A 19,963-nucleotide genomic window follows, 5' to 3' on the forward strand; every position below is an offset into this window, starting at 1 on the left:
CCTACATCCCCAGGGACCGCGACTCGGAACCTGCTCTGCCAGCAGCCAAGGGGAAACTTATTTAGGCTCTGCACCCAGACTGAGGCTTCTCTCTGAGAGGGAGATCAGGGTGTGGTTTGCTTTCCTCTAAAACTACAAAAACCATCAAAAGCAGTCAAAGTGAGAGAGAGAAAAAAGTGAACAAACAAAAACCGCCAAAGAACAAAAGCCTGAAAAAAAAAGTTTCCTCAGAGCCCACCCCCTTGAGGTGGGTGGGAGGACTTAACACAGGGAACATCATTGACTGAAAACCCACGTGGCAGACCCTTCCCCCAGAAAACATACCAAGAAAGAAAAAACAGAGGGGGAAAAAAAGGACTACAAGAGAACAACCACTAACTCATACGAAAACTTTTATTTTTCACTCGTTGCCACTATTCTGGTTCATTTTTTTTTAATACATAGGTAATTTTTTAACCTATTTAGCGAGCTGTACAGTACATTAAATTTCATAATCGCCTTCTAAGCTGAACTTTTTGATACATACACCTGTTTTCCTTTTGCATTTCTATTTTTTGAATTCTTTTTTTTAATTTTAGCTTAGCTTAGCCTAGTTTATTCCTTTTTATTTTTATCTTCTAATATTCATACAGAGTTAAACTCCAAAGTAAGTTTGAATCAATACTACCTTTCCCCAATCAATACTACCCCTATAGGTAAACCAATTTTTAATCCCCCTTTATCTTAGGAAAGTTGAATCCTTTAACAAAGATATCAAGATACATCCAGGAAGAATCAAAACAACCTTCCTCATACACACTGAGAATTTATAACCACTCTCCCATCTTTTTCTTCCACCAGTTTTTCTGTGTTTTTGTGTTTGTCCTGATAGCATATAAATCTTACACTTGGGGTTCCTTTTGATGAGGTTCTTCGTTTATTTGCATATTTTTTTCTCTTGTCATATACTTGTATCAGTCTTTTTGTTTGTCTGTTTTTGTTTGTCTACTTCATAAATCTTACCTTGGGGACCATTTTTGTTGAACCTTCTCTTTCATCTTCCCTTTCTTCCCCCCCACTCTCTTTTTCTTTTTCTTTTTCTTTTCTTTTGTCTCTAGTTTGGGTGGGGAATCCTGATTGCTCAGAGTGTTCCAGGGTGCACCTTGACTGCACCACAGTTGATACATCCAGCTACATCTGTTCAGTCTTCCCCTACCAAAATGACTAGGAGGAGGAATGCCCAACAGAAGAATAATAAAGAGGATGGACCTTCTGCAACAGAGGCAACGGCTATCAACATAGACAATATGTCAGAAAGAGAATTTAGGCTAACAATTATCCAGGCAATAGCTAGGTTGGAGAAATCCATTGATGACCAAACGGAATTGATTAGGGCTGAGCTGAAAGCGATGAGAGATGATGTTCACAATGTTAGGGAAGACCTTAAAGCTACCAGGGAGGAGGTTCACAATGCTCTCAATGAGTTCCAATCTAAACTCTCTCAAAGCTAGGGTAACTGAGACAGAAGATAGAATAGGTGATCTGGAGGACAAACATATAGAAAGGATCAGAAGGAAGCCTGGAACAAACAGCTTAGAAACCACGAAAACAGAATCAGGGAAATAAATGATGCCATGAAGCATTCCAACATCAGAATTATTGGAATCCCTGAAGGGGAGAAGAAAGAAAGAAATCTAGAAGATATAGTGGAACAAGTCCTTCGTGAAAATTTTCCCAATCTCGCGAATGGAACCAGCGTTCATGTACTAGAGGCTGAACGGTCTCCACCCAAGGTTATACATTCCAAAAAAACATCACGACACCTGATAGTCAAATTGAGGAATTATAATTGTAGGTATAATCTCTGGAAAGCCACTAGGGCAAAGAGGCTCCCTTACTTACAGAGAGAAACCCATCAGAATAACGTCAGACCTGTCCACAGAGACCTGGCAAGCCAGAAAAGGCTGGCAAGATATATTGAGGGCACTAAATGAGAAGAACATGCAGCCAAGAATACTTTATCCAGCAAGACTGACATTCAAAATGGATGGAAAGATAAAGAGTTTCCAAGACCGGCAATGCTTAAAACACTATGCAACCACCAAGCTGACACTGCAAGAAATATTAAGGGGGGGTTCTATAAAAGAGGAAAAATACTAAGAATAGCATTGAACAGAAATATAGAGACAGTCTACAGAAAGAAAGACTTCAAAGGTAACACAATGTCGATAAAAACGTATCTATCAATAATCACTCTCAATGTGAATGGCCTAAATGCACCCATAAAATGGCACAGGGTTGCATATTGGATAAAATGACAGGATCCATCCATATGTTGTCTACAAGAGACCCATTTTGAACCCATTTCAGAATTAGACAGATCATCGAAGCAGAAAATCAATAAAGAAACAAGAGCATTGAATGACACATTGGACCAGATGGACCTCATAGATATATACAGAACATTCCACCCTAAAACAGCAGAATACTCATTCTTCTCAAGTGCACATGGAACCTTCTCCAGAATAGACCACACACTGGGTCACAAATCAGGACTCAACTGATACCAAAAGACTGAGATGATTCCCTGCATATTCTCAGATCACAATGCTTTGAAACTGCAGCTCAATCACAAGGAAAAGTTCAGAAGGAACTCAAACACCTGGAAGCTAAAGGCCACCTTGCTTAAGAATGCTTGGATCAACCAGGAGATCAAAGAAGAACTGAAACAATTCATGGAAACCAATGAGAATGAAGACACTTCGGTCCAAAACCTATGGGATACAGCAAAGGCAGTCCTAAGGGTGAAATACATAGCCATCCAAGCCTCCCTCAAAAAAATTGAAAAAATCCAGAATAACCAGCTGTCTCTACACCTAAAAGAATTGGAGAATCAACAACAAATCAAACCAACTCCACACATAAGAGGGGAAATCATCAAGATTAGAGCTGAGATCGATGAGGTAGAAACCAGAGATACAGTAGAATGTATCAATGAAACTAGAAGCTGATTTTTTGAAAGAACCAATAAGATCAATAAAACATTGGCCACACTAATCCAAAAGAAAAGAGAGAAAGCCCAATTCATAAATTATGAATGAAAAGGGGGGAGGTGAACCATGAGAGACTATGGACTCTGAAAAACAATCTGAGGGGTTTGAAGTGGCGGGGGGGTGGGAGGTTGGGGTACCAGGTGGTGGGTATTATAGAGGGCACAGCTTGCATGGAGCACTGGGTGTGGTGAAAAAATAATGAATAATGTTTTTCCTGAAAATAAATAAATTAAAAAAAAACACTTAACCTCTTTTAAGTAAAGTGCCCAAGGCACAGTTTCATTGATGTATATCATTTTATCTATTTTGAGAAAAATTATGTTCTAAGGGTAATGAGCTTGGTGATTTCATATAGGAAGATAACTCAATGAATAAAGTTTAAAAACCAAAAAAAAAAAAAAAAAGTAAAGAAAAGGGAGAGATCACTACTAACCAAGGAAGTAGAAACAACCATCAGAAGTTATTATCAACAGTTATATGCCAATAAGCTTAGCAACCTAGATGAAATGGATGCATTCCTGGAAAACTATAAACTACCAAAATTGAACCAGGAAGAAATCGACAACATGAATAGACCAATATCTAGTAACGAGTTTGAAGCAGTATCTTTGGGGTAAATACCCAGGAGTGCAATTGCAGGGTCCTAGGGAAGCTCTATTTTTAATTTCTTGAGGAATCTCCACACTGTTCTCCAAAGAGGCTGCACCAACTTGCATTCCCACCAACAGTGTAAGAGGGTTCCCCTTTCTCCACATCCTCTCCAACACATGTTGTTTCCTGTTTTGTTAATTTTGGCCATTCTAACTGGTGTAAGGTGATATCTCAATGTGGTTTTAATTTGAATCTCCCTGAGGGCTAATGATGATGAGCATTTTTTCATGTGTCTGTTAGCCATTTGTATTTCTTGATTGGAGAAGTGTCTGTTCATATCTTCTGCCCATTTTTTGATGTCTTTGTCTGTTTCGTGTGGGTTGAGTTTGAGGAGTTCATTATAGATCCTGGATATCAACCTTTTGTCTGTACTGTCATTTGCAAATATCTTCTCCCATTCCATGGGTTGCCTCTTTGTTTTTTTGACTGTTTCCTTTGCTATGCAGAAGTTTTTGATTTTGATGAAGTCCCAGAAGTTTATTTTCGCTTTTGTTTCCTTTGCCTTTGGAGACGTATCTTGAAAGAAGTTGCTGTGGCTGATATCAAAGAGATTACTGCCTATGTTCTCCTCTAAGATTCTGATGGATTCCTGTCTCATGTTGAGGTCTTTTATCCATTTTGAGTTGATCTTTGTGTACGGTGTAAGAGAATGGTCGAGTTTCATTCTTCTACATATAGCTGTCCAGTTTTCCCAGCACCATTTATTGAAGAGACTGTCTTTTTTCCACTGTATATTTTTTCCTGTTTTGTCGAAGATTAATTGACCATAGAGTTGAGGGTCCATATCAGGGCTCTCTACTCTGTTCCACTGGTCTATGTGTCTGTTTTTATGCCAGTACCATGCTGTCTTGGTGATCACAGCTTTGTAATAAAGCTTGAAATCAGGTAAGGTGATGCTGCCAGCTTTATTTTTGTTTTTCAACATTTCCTTAGCGATTTGGGGTCTCTTCTGATTCCATACAAATTTTAGGATTATTTGCTCCAGCTCTTTGAAGAATGCCGGTGGAATTTTGATCGGAATGGCATTGAAGCAGTGATCAAAAACCTCCCCAAAAAACAAGAGCCCAGGACCTGACGGATTCCCTGGGGAATTCTACCAAACCTTCAAAGAAGAAATAATACCTATTCTCCTGAAGCTGTTTCAAAAAATTGACAGAAGGAAAACTTCCAGACTCTTTCTTTGAATCCAGCATTACCTTGATCCCCAAACCAGGCAAAGACCCTACCAAAAAGGAGAATTTCAGACCAATATCACTGATGAATATGGATGCTACAATTCTCAACAAGATCCTAGCAAACAGGATCCAACAACACATTAAAAAGATTAATCACCATGACCAGGTGGGATTCATCCCTGGGTTACAAGGATGGTTCAACTTTCGCAAATCAATCAATGTGATACAACAAATTAATATGAGAAGAGAGAAGGACCACATGGTCCTCTCAATTGATGCAGAAAAAGCATTTGACAAAATCCAGCATCCGTTCCTGATTAAAAGTCTTCAAAGTACAGGGATAGAGGGAACATTCCTGAACCTCATCAAATCTATCTATGAAAGACCCACAGCAAATATCATCCTCAATGGGAAAAAGCTTGCAGCCTTCACGTTGAGATCAGGAACAAGACAAGGATGCCCACTCTCACCACTCTTGTTCAACATAGTATTAGAAGTCCTAGCAACAGCAATCAGACAACAAAGAGAAATAAAATGTATCCAAATTGGTAATGAAGAATTCAAACTCTCTCTCTTCGCAGATGACATGATTCTTTATATGGAAAACCCAAAAGACTCCACCCCCAAACTACTAGAACTCATACAGGAATACAGCAACGTGGCAGGATACAAAGTCAGTGTACAGAAATCAGTGGCTTTCTTATACACTAACAATGAAAATACAGAAAGGGAAATTAGAGAATCGATTCCATTTACTAGAGCACCAAGAACCATAAGATACCTGGGAATAAACCTAACCAAAGAGGTAAAGGATCAGTACTTGAGGAACTACAGAACACTCATGAAAGAAATTGAAGAAGAGACAAAAAGGTGGAAGACCATTCCATGCTCTTGGATCAAAGAATAAACATTGTTAAAATGTCTATAGTGCCTAGAGCAATCTATACTTTTAATGCCATTCCGATCAAAATTCCACCGGTATTCTTCAAAGAGCTGGAGCAAATAATCCTAAAAATTTTTATGGAATCAGAAGAGACCCCGAATCGCTAAGGAAATGTTGAAAAACAAAAATAAAGCTGGGGGCATCACGTTACCTGATTTCAAGCTTTACCACAAAGCTGTGATCACCAAGACAGCATGGTACTGGCATAAAAACAGACACATAGACCAGTGGAACAGAGTAGAGAGCCCAGCTATGGACCCTCAACTCTGTGGTCATTTAATCTTCGACAAAGCAGGAAAAAATATACCGTGGAAAAAAGACAGTCTCTTCAATAAATGGTGCTGGGGAAATGGGACAGCTATATGTAGAAGAATGAAACTCAACCATTCTCTTACACCGTACACAAAGATCAACTCAAAATGGATAAAAGACCTCAGTGTGAGACAGGAATCCATCAGAATCCTAGAGGAGAGCATAGGCAGTAATCTTTTCGATATCAGCCACAGCAACTTCTTTCAAGATATGTCTCTGAAGGCAAAGAAAACAAAAGCGAAAATAAACTTTTGGGACTTCATCAAAATCAAAAACTTCTGCACAGCAAAGGAAACAGTCAAAAAAACAAAGAGGCGACCCACAGAATGGGAGAAGATATTTGCAAATGACAGTACAGACAAAAGTTTGATATCCAGGATCTATAATGAACTCCTCAAACTCAACACACATGGAACAGGCAAACATATCAAGAAATGGGCAGAAGATATGAGCAGACACTTCTCCAATCAAGACCTACAAGTGGCTATCAGACACATGAAAAAATGTTCATCATCACCAGCCCTCAGGGAGATCCAAATTAAAACCACATTGAGATATCACCTTACACCAGTTAGAATGGCCAAAATTAACAAAACAGGAAACAACATGTGTTGGAGAGGATGTGGAGAAAAGGGCACCCTCTTCCACTGTTGGTGGGAATGCAAGTTGGTGCAGCCTCTTTGGAGAACAGTGTGGAGATTCCTCAAGAAATTAAAAATAGAACTTCCCTATGACCCTGCAATTGCACTCCTGGGTATTTACCCCAAAGATACAGATGTCGTGAAAAGAAGGGCCATCTGTGCCCCAATGTTTATAGCAGCAATGGCCCCGATCGCCAAACTATGGAAAGAACCAAGATGCCCTTCAACGGATGAATGGATAAGGAAGATGTGGTCCATATACACTATGGAGTATTATGCCTCCATCAGAAAGGCTGAATACCCAACTTTTGTAGCAACATGGACGGGACTGGAAGAGATTATGCTGAGTGAAGTAAGTCAAGCAGAGAGAGTCAATTATCATATGGTTTCACTTATTTGTGGAGCATAACAAATATCATGGAGGACAAGGTGTGTTAGAGAGGAGAAGGGAGTTGGGATAAATTGGAAGGGGAGGTGAATCATGAGAGACTATGGACTCTGAAAAGCAATCTGAGGGGTTTGAAGTGGCGGGGGCGAGGGTGGGAGGTTGGGGGTACCAGGTGGTGGGTTTTATAGAGGGCACGGATTGCATGGAGCACTGGGTGTGGTGAAAAAATAATGAATACTGTTTTTCTTAAAGTAAATAATTTAATAAAAGAAAGAAAAAAATCTTAAGGAAGGGAAAATACACTGACAGTACTGTCATGTTTTTATTGAAAAAATATGCATATAGCTGCACCCATTCAAACTGTATTAACTATACATTTTTTTAAGATTGTATTTATTTATTTGACAGAGAGAGAGAAAGAGCACAAGTAGGCAGAGTTGCAAGCAAAGGGAGATGGAGAAGCGAGCTCCCTGCTGAAAACAGAGACTGATATAGAACACCATCCCAGGACCCTGGGATCATGACGTGAGCCCAAGGAAGTTGCTTAACCGACTGAGCCACCTAAGCACTCTATACATTCTATCATTTAATCATTTAATTCTCATGCTCTTTTAAGTTTTGTCACTTGTCTGTAATATCCTTTACAGCAAGGAAGGTCCTGTTCAGAGCCATGTATTTAATTCCGATGTTGTGTCTCTTAGTCTCTTTGAGTTTTGAACAGTTCCATAGTCAGTCTTTCCCGGATTTTCATGACGTTTAATTTTTTGAAGAGTTAATTCCAGTAATGTAGAATGTCTTTCAGTGCAGGTTTTTCTTATGTTTCCTTCTGATAAAATTGAGATCAGGGATGCCTGGGTGGTTCAGGCCATGATCCCAGGGTTCTGAGATTGAGTCTTGCATCGAGCTCTGAGCTCACTGGGGAGCCTGCTTCTCCCTCTGCCTGCTGCACTCCCTGCTTGAGTTTTCCAAATACTATTTTAATTGATTAACTCTCAATTTTTAAAAAATTTCCTACAAGGATCTTGCAGATATTTTTTAGATTTATTCCCAGGTATTTGATACTTTTGATCCTATTATAAATATTATTTTAAAAAGTCAATTTCGTTTCCTGTTGCTAGGTTATAGAAATAAAATTATTTTGCATATTGAGCTTAGATTCACCTATCTTGCTAAACTATCTTATTATATTGTTTCTTACAGTTCTGGAGGCTGGGAATTCCTAATTCAAGGCAGTAGATTCAGTGTCCAGTGAGGGCCTGTTTCCTGGTTCATGGATGGTGGTCTTCCTCCTGTTTCTTCGTACTGCACAGGGCCAAGGGAGCTCTCTCAGGACTCCTTTATGAGGGCACTAATCCCATTCATGAGGGTTCCACCTTCACGAGTAATCATTTCCCAAAGTCTCTACCTCTAAATACAATTACACTGAACACTAAGATTTAACACCCTAATTTGGGAGCTGGGAGGACAGAAATATTCAGTCTGTAGCAAGGCTGTTCCTTGTTTGTTGCCAGGTAGACCTCTCCAATATGGCTTTTTACTTCGTGAGGCCAGTAAGGAGAATTTCCCTGCAAAGAGGGCTCAGTGGTCTTTTAAGGATTTCACCTGCTTCAAATAACCCTTTTTGATTAACTCGAAATTAACAATTAATTATATCTGCAAGATTTCTTTACAGTTGCCATGTTCTGATGGCTAGAGTCAAGTCACAGATCTTGGCTACACTTCAGGGAAAAGGATTATAAAAGGTGAGAACACCAAAGAGCATTTATTATGGGGTTACGGAGGGTCTTTATTTTACAATTATATTAACAGATCCCTTATACTACTAGTTTTCTAAGTTTTATCATGGATGAATGTTGAATGAATGTTTCTTTTGCATATATTGAGATAATTTTTTTTAATTTGTCAGTGTGTTGAATTACATTATGTGCTCATGTTAAACCAACCTTGCATTTCTTAGGGAAACTGAATTTCATTCCTTTCGTTGTGATTTCATTCATTTGTTTCATATATTGCTACTATTGATATGCTAATATCCTAGTGAGGAATTTCTCCTGTCCATGGATAATGTTAATACAAGGAATTTTGAATACATTTAACTCAATTTACTTGGCTTCAAACTTATGTGTATTGTTGCTTTGTGTTTTCTGTCTTGTATCTTTAAAAAATAATCGACCATTTTTATAACTTTTATATGATACTCTCAATGTTCATTTAAATTGAACTATGTATTTAAGTTTTTTTCTTTTTTCTTACATCTCAGAATTTCTATTTGGGATTATATACATACTTTATGTATATACTTTAGGTACATACATCATATACATACTTTAAAATTTTCATAAGTGAGAACTGCCAGGTAATGAACCTCTATTTAAAAATGTCTTTATTGGGCACCTGGATGGCTCAGTTGATTAAATGTCTGGCTTTGGCTCAAGTCATGATCCCAATGTCCTGGGATCGAGCCCCACTTCAGGCTCACTGCTCAGCCTGGAGTCTTCTTCCTCTCTGTCTACCCCTCCCCACCACTTGTGCTCCCTCTTTCTCTTTTCTTCTCTCACTCTCTTCCAAATGAATAACAAAATTTTTAAAAATAAGTAAATGTCTTTATTTCCTCTTACCTTCGATATACATTTTCACTGCATAGAAAACCCTAGGTGAATAGTTATTTTCTTTAATCATACAGAAAATGTCATTCCACTGCTCTTTGTCTTTCATAATTGCTCTTTAGAAATCAGGTGTCTACGTGTTTTTCCTTTGAACATAATCTATTCCCTACTCTGTTCCTTTTTCCCACAATTTTTGGTTACTTTAAAGATTTTACTTACGGGGAAAATTTTTTGTTTGTTTGTTTACTGCAGGTATGCTCTTATGTATCTAGATTTGGATGTCTTATTATTTATCTTAATAATGTTCCATAATTAGAATTGCATTTACAACAGCTCCAAAAACCACGATATACCTAGGAATGAGCCTAACCAAAGAGGCAAAGGATCTATACTCTAGAAACTACAGAGCATTTTTGAAGGGAATTGAGGAGATGAAATCACATCCTACACTCATGGATTGGAAGAACAAACATCCTTAAAATGTTTATGCTGCCCAGAGCACAATTTACACTTTCAATACAATCCCTATCAAAATATCATACACATTTTTCACAGAGCTAAAACAAATAATTCTAAAATCTGTGTGGAACCAGAAAAAAACCCAAATAGTCAAAGGAATGTTGAAAAAGAAAACCAAAACTGAGGCATCACAATGCCTGACTTCAAGCTATATTACAAAGCCATTGTCATCAAGACAGTATGGTATTTGCACAACATCAGACACACAGATCAAAAGAACAGAATAGAGAGCCCAGAAATGGACTCTATGATCAACTAATCTTCGACAAAGCAAGAAAGAACATCCAATGGAAAAAAGATATTTTTTTCAATAAATGGTGCTGGGAAAACTCTACAACCACATGCAGAAGAATGAAACTAGACCATTCTGTTACACCATACACAAGGATAAAATGGATGAAAGACCTCAACATGAGACAGGAATCCACCAAAATTCTAGAGGAGAACATAGGCAGTAACCTCTTTGACACTGGCCACAACTTCTTTCAAGATGCCTCTCTAAAGGTAGGGGAAACAGAAGCAAAATGAACTTTTGGGACTTACACCAAGATAAGTTTTTGCACAGCAAAGGAAACAGTCAACAAAACTAAGAGGCAATCCACAGAATGGGAGTAGATCTCTGCAAATGATATTTTGGATTAAGGGCTGATATCCTAGATCTATAAAGAACTTCTCAAATTCAACACCCAAAAACCAAACAATCCAGTCAAGAAATGAGCAGAAGACATGAACAGGCACTTCTGCAAAGAAGACATCCAAATGGCTAACAGACACATGAAAAAATATTCAACTTCACCAGGCATCAGGGAAATTCAAATCAAAACCACAATGAGATGCCACCTTACACCGGTTAGAATGACCAGAATTTACAAGATAGGAAACAAGTGTTGGTGAGTTTATGGAGAAAGGGGAGTCCTCTTGTGCTGTTGGTGGAAATGCAAGCTGGTACAGCTACTCTGGAAAACAGTGTGGAGGTTTCTCAAGATGTTCAAAGTAGAGCTACCCTGTGACCCACCAATTGTACCACCAGGTCTTTACCCCAAAGATAAGGATGTAGTAAAAAGAAGGGGCACAGCACCCCAATGTTCATAACTGCAATGTCCATAAGAGCCAAACAGTGGAAAGAACCGTGATGCCCTTCAACAGATGAATGGATAAAGATGTGGTTTATATATACAATGGAATATTACTCAGCCATCAGAAAAGATGAATACCCACTATTGCATTGACATGGAACTGGAGGGGATTGTGCTAAGTGAAATCAGTCATTCAGAGAAAGACAATTACCATATGGTTTCACTCATATGTGGAAGATAAAGAATAGAGTTGAGGACCACAGGGAAGGGAGGGAAAATGGAATGGGATGAAATCAGAGAGGGAGACAAACCATGAGAGACTCTGGACTCTGGGAAACAAACGAGGGAGTAACTGGGTGATGGGTATTAAAGCGGGCATGTGTTGGGATGAGCACTGGCTGTTATGTGCAACTAATAAATCATTGAACAGTACAACAAAAACTTTTGATGTACTATATCCTGTCTAACAATATAATAAATTTCATTTGGCTTTTTGAATCTATGATTTGGTGTCTCAAAAGATATTTAGACTTAATCTAAACTTCATATCTCTTAACCTCTTTTTCATGTTTCCATGGTTGTTTTTTGGTCTTTCTCCTTATATTCTCAATTATTTCTTCTATTTTCCTAGTTGTCACCTCTGATGTATCCAGGCTGCTGTCTGACCTATCCATAGGAATTTAAATTGGGGTAATTGTATTTTTAAATACATTTTCTTTGGGTCTTTAAATAAATCTATTAAAATAATTAGTTTTTCATTATTTGAGAATATGTTTTTTTTAATTCATTAGCTGAGGGTTTTTTTTAAGATTTTATATATTTATTTGACAGAGACACAGTGAGAGAGGGAACACAAGCAGGGGGATTGGGAGAAGGAGAAGTGGGCTTCCCACAGAGTGCAGAGCCTGTTGTGGGACTTGATCCCAGGATCCTGGGATCATGACCTGAGCTGAAGGCAGATGCTCAAGACTGAGCCACCCAGGTTCCTGAGGATCTGCTTTTAAAAAGAAATAAAGGTTAAGGGTAGGGGCCACTAAACAGACAATAGTGATGACTACATTTTTCTCTTTTTTAAAAATTTTTTAGCTTTAAAATGTACAATGTGAAAGCCAAACACCCCACTAAAAAGGAGAACTACAGGCCAGTGTCTCTGATGAACATGACTAGCAAATCAAATTGAATAATACATTAAAAGAAGTGTTCACCATAATCAAGTGGGTTTATTCCTGTGTTGCAGGAATGGTTCAATATTCACAAATCAATATAATACACCACATTAATAAAAGGATAAGAACCACATGATTCTCTAAATGGAGGCAGAAAAAAAAACACTTGACAAAATACAGCATCTGTTCTTGATAAAAACCCTCAATGAAGTAGAGATAGATGGATCATACCACAATATCATAAAAGTCATATAAGAAGGACCCTCAGCTAATATCATCCTGAACTTGGAAAAACTGAGAGCTTTCCCCCTATGGTCAGGAACAAGATGGATATCCACTCTCACCATTACTATTTAACATAGTACTGGCAGTCTTAGCCTCAGCAATAAGACAACAAAAAGAAATAAAATGCATCCAAATTGTCAAGGAAGAAGCTTTCACTATTTGCAGATGACATGATACCCTATGTAGAAAACCTGAAAGAGGGGTGCCTGGGTGGCTCAGTGGGTTAAAGCCTCTGCCTTTGGCTCATGTCACGATCCCAGAGTCCTGGGATCGAGCCCCACATCAGGCTCTCTGCTCAGCAGGGTGCTTGCTTCCTCCTCTCTCTCTGCCTGCTTCTCTGTCTACTTGTGATCTCTGTCTGTCAAATAAATACATAAAATCTTAAAAAAAAAAGAAAACTTGAAAGACTCCACCAAAAAAATTGCCATAACTAATACATGAATTCAGCAAAGTAATAGGACGTAAAATCAATATACAGAAACCTGTTGTATTTCTATACACCAATAAAGCAGCAGAAAAAGAAATTAAGGAATTGATACCATTTGCAATTGCATAAAAAATAGATACTTAGAAATAAACCTAAACAAAGAGGTAAAAGGTCTGTATTCAGAAAACTACAGACTGTATACAGAAAACTAGAGACTGTACACAGAAAACTACAGAACACTTATGAATGAAATTGAAGAAGAAAAAAATAATTGGAAAAACATTCCATGCTCATGGATTGGAACCAATGTTGTTAAAATGTCTATGCTGCCAAAAGAAATCTACACATTTAACACAATCCCTATCAAAATACCACATGTGTTTTTCATAGAACTAGAACAAATAATCCTAAAATTCATATGAAACCACAAAAGACCTTGAGTAGCCAAAGCACTCCTGAACAAGGAAAAGCAAAGCTGAAGGCATCGTGATTCTAGATATCAAGCTATATTACAGAGCTGTAGTCATCAAGACCATATACTACTGGCACAAAACCAGATATGTAGATCAATAGAACAGAAGAGATAACCTGGAAATGGATCCACAACTACATGGTGAACTAATCTTAAATAATGCCAGAAAGAATATCCAATGGATATTCAACAAATGGTTTGGAAAAACTGGATAACTACATGCAGAAGAATGAAACTGGAGCACTTTCTTACACCATACATAAAAGTTAATTCAAAATGGTTGAAGGACTGAAATGTGAAATAGGAAACCATCAAACTCCTGGAGGAGAACATAGGCAGGAACCTCTTTGACCTTGGCACCAGAGGCAAGGTAAACAAAACCAAAAATGAACTATTGGGACTTCATCAAGATAAAAAGCTTGTGCACAGTGAAGGAAACAATGAAACTAAAAGGCAGCCTATGGAATGGGAGAAGATATTTGCAAATGGCATATCTGATACAAGGGTAGTATCTAAAATCAATAAGGAAATTAACAAACTCAACACCCAGAAAACAAATAATCCAGCTAAGAAATGGGAGGAAGATATGAATAGACACCTTTACAAAGAAGACATCTGGATGACTAACAGACACATGAAAAGATATTCAAGATCATTCTCCATCAGGGAATTGTGAATCAAAACCATACTGAGATACCACCTCATGCCTGCCAGAATGGCTAAAATTAACAATGGACAATATAACAGGTGTTGGCAAGGATGTGGAGAATGGGGAAACCCCTTGCACTTTTTTGGTGGGAATGAAAACTGGTGCAGCTACTCTGGAAAACAGTATGGAGTTTCTTCAGAAAGTTAAAAATAGAGCTACCCTATGATCTAGCAATTGTACTACTTGTTATTTACCCAAGGATACAAAACTAAAGATTCAAAGAGGTATAGTTCTCCTGATGTTTATAGAAGCTTTATCAACAATAGTCAAACTATGGAAAGAACCCAAATGTCCATTGCCTGATGAATGGATAGAGAAGATGTAGTATATATGTATAATGGAATATTACTCAGCCATTAAATAGAATAAAATCTTACCATTTGCACAGATGTGGTTGGAACTAGAGTGTATTATGCTAAGCAAAATAAGTCAGTCAGAAAAAGACATACCATATGATTTCACTCATATGTGGAATTTAGGAAACAAAACAGATGAACATATGGGAGGGGAAAGAAGAGAGGGAACCAAACCATAAGAGACTCTATTTTTTTTAAATATTTTATTTATTTCTTTGAGAGAGAGAGACAGAGCATGAGCAGGGGGGAGGAGGCAAGGGGACAAGGAGAAGCAGGCTCCCCACTGGGCAGGGAGCCCAATGTGGGGCTCCATCCCAGGACCCTGAGATCATGACTGGAGCTAAAGGCAGGTGCTTAACCAACTGAGCCACCCAGGTGTGCCTCAAACCATAAGAGACTCTTAACTATAGAGAGCAAACACAGTGGTGATGGAGGGAGTTGCATAGTGGATGAGCTAGATGGATGGTGGGTGTTAAAGAGAGCACTTGTTGTGATGAGGACTGGGTGTTTTATGTAAGTGATAAATCACTGTATTCTACTCCTGAAATCAATATTGCACTGCATGTTAACTAACTAGAATTCAAACAAAACTCTAAAAAAATAAAACGTGCAGTGTGACAGGTTGATATATGTATACATTTTGAAAGCATTCTCACAATCTAATTAATGCATTCTGCCCCCCCATATTTACTTATTTATTTATTTAGTGAGAGCAGTTGTTTTAGTTTCTTAGCAAATTTCAATTATACAACACAATTATCAACTATAGTCACCATGTTACACATTAGATCTTCAAAACACATTCATGTTATAACTAAAAGCTTATGTCCTTCTCTCAAACCTCTACACATTTTCCCCACTCTCCAGCCCCTTCAACCACTATTCTGCTCTTTTTATATGAGCTCAATTTAAAAAAAAAAAAAACTTTTGTAGATTCCACATATACATGGTATCACTCAGTGTTTGTCTTTCTCTCACTTGCTTTATTTAGCATAATGCCTTCGAGTCTATTCATGTTCTTGCAAATGGTAGGATTTCCTTACTTCATATATATATGGAATATTAGCCTTTGAAGTAAGGAAATGCATATATATATATATATATATATATATATATATATATTTATTTATTTATTTTATCCATTCATCCATTAATGAAAACAAGCTTTTTCCTGTACCTTGGCTGTTGTGAATACTGCTGTTGTGAATACTGCTGTGAACATAGGAGAATAGATATCTTTTGAGATAATTGAATTTTCTTTGGGTACATATACCAGAAGTGGGACTCACGGATCCTATGGTAGTTCTGTTTTTATTTTCTTGAGAAGCCTCCGTATGGTTTTCAGTGGTAACTGTAACAGTTTACATTCCCACCAACAATGAATTAGGGTTCCTTTCCTCCACATTCTCAGCAGCATTTGGTATCTCTTGGGGGTTGTTTTTTTGGTTTTGTTTTTTGTTTTTGTTTTGGTACTAGACATTCTAGCAAGTATAAAGTTATTTCTCACTATAGTTTTGATTTCATTGCCCTGGTGATTAGTGGTGTTGAACATGTTTTCATGTATGTGTTTTTATCTTGGAAAAATGTTCAGGTCTTTTGACCAGATTTCAGTTAGGTTATCTAGTTATCTATTGAATTGCATGAGTTCCTTGTATATTTTAGATATTAACAACTTACTGATTATGGTTTGGAAATATTTTCTCCCCATTTCATAGGTTGCCTTTTTTTGTATTCACAATGCTTGTATGTTTATTGGAAGATGGAAAAAAATCCATGGTTCTGTACAATAAGCTTAATATTAACACAGTTTGTTCATTTTCCTTTAATATTTTTTGGCTTTCATGAATACTCAGAGCATTGAACATTTTGCAAGTAAGAATTATAACAGTACCTCTGTCACCTTGCTGAATTCATCACCACAAGAAAAACACAAATAATTAGTTTAATGCTTTTGCAATAAACTGATTAGTTAGTATTTCCAAAGTTATATTAAACTGAAGCCTTCATTATGATCGATTGCTTGAATCAGTTTAGAGCGTAGAGTTTCTTTATCTTTGTACTTTGGAAGATCCAGAAGATTGAAACAGGTATGAGAAACTGGGAGATATTCCTCGCCACCTCCTGTTGACTGGATGACTAGTTTTAGACTCTTCATACCAAGAATAGGAATGCGATCACTACCTGTCAAAAATAACAGAAATTGTTTTTTCTTTTCCAGTGGTAATTCATGAAATACTTCCCAAAAAATTTTTATCGTTGGATGTTCTGCCCAATACTGCCCTTTGTATTCTGTATTCTTTTCCAGTTCCTTCCAATCATAATTTGTATTTCCAATAACCATTGCTTGTAGTTCATTTGGCTGGAAGAGTTGAAGAACTTTTCCTCCACAGACCTTATGAAAGCCCGCATGAAAAGCATCAAACAAGGAAGCCACTGATTTATTGAATATGTAATCCACATAAGCATCAACAAACTCCTGCCGATTTTGTTTGTTAACAGCTGTGTCTGCACCATTGAGAACCAGCTCTTTCACTTCTGTTGCACCAAAGTTTTCAACTGTGATCATAAAATTAAGACAAAATGTTTCCTCAACATCATCTTCTGGGTAATCCAGTAACTGCTGCATGCTTCTTCCAACATCAGGTACTAGTTCCTTCAAATCATCCAAGGATGGCTTCTTTTTTAGCAGTTTCTTATACAAAGCCAAAGGAAAATGGAGGTCCATAATAGTAAAATTATAAATTGCTAATCCACAGATAACACCAATCAAGTGGAACAAATCACTGTCTTCAAATGTCTTATCAGAAAACCAAATGAGCCTGGAATCTTTGTAATACCTAAACATGCCATACTTAGGATCCAACAATTTTCTCATGATGAGCAAGAAAAATTCTTTGCATACTCCTCCTGCATCAACAGCATCTTCTCCAACAAATATAACCTTGAGTGGCTTTTTGTAGTCTATATTCTTTGTTTTCCTAAGGACTTCCATCCTACAATATTTTCTCTATGCATGACCAGAATTAAGCAGGGATTCACAGATTCAATCACTGGGAGAAAAAGAGAGGAGACATTCTGTCTGTGGGCCTGGTCAATAGACATCTGCATCTGTAACACTGCATCTGTTTGTAACAGAGTAGTTTTTGCTTGGGCATCAAATACAAATGGGTATGTGCAGATTGTAACAGGGATATCTACCAACATTCCACAGGCCTGCTGTTGGACCCAGTTGATATAATCATCCCTTATGTTTATTAATTCTTGTACTTCATGTATGTAAAATTTATCATACTGTATAATCTGTCCCGATTTCTCATTTACCCTATGCAATATTTCTAAAACCTTTAATGCAGTATGAAGAAAACTGTTGAAAATTCTTCTTTCAGAAGGGGGGATGCCGATCTTGTAGAGTTTCAAAAGATGTACCACGACTTCCTTTAAAAGTTCTACAATCTTGAGGAATAGCAGAGGTTCAAGTACTGACCACCAGTTTTCAAGTACTTTCAGTGGTGCCTTTTCTAGGTTCACAAGAGCTGTACCAAAGGGAATTGCTATTGTTGTGAAATTGTTGGAATCACTCATCAGGGGGCATTCTGGTAGAGTAAGATAAAACCTCAATGCTTCAACATCAGGTAAGGAGCTAGTCAGTTTAGGAATAAGATTCTCTTCCAAACTAGCTGCCACCTGCTGAGATATCTGAGGATGATCAGGTTGTATAAGTTTGTGGAATAAAAGCCTAGCAGCATTCATATCAACCCCCGAAAATTTGGTACCTGTTCTATAGTGATCATCATTGCTATAAAAGAGAAACAAAAAAAAGAGAGAGAGAGAGAGAGGGAGAGAAAAAAAGAATACACCCTAACAGCTAGAAAACTTCCATTTAGACAACCAGAGGAAGAAAATGTTCCGTCTATTTCATTGGCTATCTCCACAGGCAACCTTCCAGAGGGGTAGCTCAGCCATTTTTGAATAAGAGCTTCATTCACAGTCCAGATCTGTTTTGAAGGATCAGGACATCTAAAGTCATCTGGTGGCCCACAGTTCTGGCGATTAGAGTAATGTGAAAAGCTTTGATCGCCCCCTGAGAAAATTCTTTTTACACAGAAATATTCTTCAGAATCAGTATCTGGTGGACACTGCCCATTATAAGGGAACCAATTTCCTTTCACAGTGAAAGGACTTTTCCTGTTGCTTGTTAAACCAGTTCCTAGCTGCCCATTACCACCAAGTCCAAAAGAATAAATTCGTCCTGATGAAGGAACAAAAGCAGAAGTGTGCTGCCTTCCACAAGCAATCTGAGTGACAATGCTTCCCATAAGTTCAAAAACTTTCCTTGGGTTTATTTCATGACTGGTAGCGTTATGACCCAATTGACCATACCCTCCAGCTCCAAAAGTAAACACTCCACCTTCCTTGGTTAGTGCAGCAGTATGATCTTCTCCACAACAAACATAAACTATTTTCTGAGTTCTTAGTGACTTTAATAAATTAGGAAAAAAAAAAAAGTATAATGAAAAAAAAATAATTAAAAAAAATAAATAAATTAGGAACATACCTATCATTTTCATCATTAAGACCTAGTTGACCAAATTTGTTGCGTCCCCATTCAAAAATAGCTCCAGAAAGGGTGAGTACAAAACTATGGGCTCCTCCTGCTGCAACTTGCATGAAAGGGATTCCAAGCAAAGACTTAATCAGCTGTGGCAAAGCTTGCTTTTTACAGTCAATGCCTAAACCCAACTGGCCATATTTATTTTGTCCCCAACTGAAGACTTCACTTGCTTTAGAAAGTGCAAGTGAATGATAGTAACCACTAGCAACCTGTACTACCTGGATATATGATAAACTTTTAATATTTCTGGGTACTCTGATACATTCCTCTGATCCTAGCAGGCCAAGCTGTCCATCAGAATCGAGACCCCACGCATACACCTGGCCCTTGTCATTTAGTGCTAATGTATCAGCTTCTCCACATGAAACAGCTACGATATTTTGGGCATCCAGGGCAACAACTTGCTCTGGTTTCTTTCTGGATTTTTCATGACCTAGCTGTCCTAGATCATTACATCCACATGTATACACTGTTCCATCATCCAGAACAAATACAGTATGTCTGAGTCCACATCCCACATCTCGGACCTTTTTATTTATAAAAAAGTCACTTTTTTGGGGCTCTAGCACAATTTCTTCATCAATTCCATCAAT

The 19,963-nt window shown here is 37.7% G+C and overlaps 1 pseudogene; it reads right to left on the reverse strand.

Annotated features, from left to right (window-relative positions):
- Nucleotides 1-16,742: 16,742 nt before the first annotated feature.
- LOC122891047 lies at nt 16,743-19,963 on the reverse strand (annotated as a pseudogene).

Source organism: Neovison vison, chromosome 12, assembly GCF_020171115.1.
Source record: "Neovison vison isolate M4711 chromosome 12, ASM_NN_V1, whole genome shotgun sequence".
NCBI lineage: Eukaryota > Metazoa > Chordata > Mammalia > Carnivora > Mustelidae > Neogale > Neogale vison.